The following is a 1,012-nucleotide window of genomic DNA, read 5'->3' on the forward strand; positions in this document are numbered from 1 at the left end:
ACTCTGCCGACCATTTCGCTAGTTAACACCGGTCTTGTTGTGTGTGTTTCAAGCTCAAGAGCATCTCCAAGCAGAAAATGGTCAACAGCAACATTAAGACGGTTTCGTACTGCTCAAATGCTACATTAAAACGGTATGTTTCTTTTTCAGAACTGGAAAAAACCGAGCGTGACAGCATTCGAACCTATAATCTTCGGATACGAAGTCCGACGCCTTATCCATTCGGCACACGGTCACTACCGACCAAGTATAACTTGTATACGACTCATCTCGTAACGCTGACACCCCTGAGGAATTGTGTTTCCGTTCCACACAGCCGCTGCCCCTTGCTCTTTCCCACTCAAACGTTACATTCAACCTCTTACGAGACCGACCAAATATAGACAGGGAAACAAGACCACACACTTTGTGCATTCGGAATCGAAGGCAGGGCGTCCCTCGCCGCATTTGCTACTTCTGCAGAAGCGGCGGCGGCGGCGACGGCGACGACGACGACGATGACGACGACGACGACGACGACGACCGTGAGAGGCTCTGAGAAATGTGAGAAATTCATCTATAAAATGTAATTCCGACTGCCACGTCCCACCTTATGCTGTACCGCTTTGGCAAATGCTTTATCTGCGCCATTCGCCTTAATCACATCTGAACGTAATTCTTAATGAAACGCTTGTCGCTAATTGTTCGTCATCACAGATACTGTTTGCTATACGGCCACGACGCGCAACTGATTTCCAAAATTCGTCTTCCTCCTCTGAGGATGGGAACTCACGCCCCCTGTTTTACTAGACCAGTGCTCTACCACTTTTTTTTATTCTTTTTTTTTCCTTTTTTTGGGCCTCCCTTCTCCCCACACAGTCCATCCATTCGCTCTCCTTTTATGCCTTCTTCGGCGAGCTTCTATGCTATATCGACTGATTTTTTTTTTCAAATTTACTGTGACAGTTAGGGAAATGAAATGATGTTTGGCTTCTTCGCCATGTGAGGCTTCTCCTCCGTAGAACTGAAAATT

Source organism: Schistocerca gregaria, chromosome 1 (genome assembly GCF_023897955.1).
Source record: "Schistocerca gregaria isolate iqSchGreg1 chromosome 1, iqSchGreg1.2, whole genome shotgun sequence".
NCBI lineage: Eukaryota > Metazoa > Arthropoda > Insecta > Orthoptera > Acrididae > Schistocerca > Schistocerca gregaria.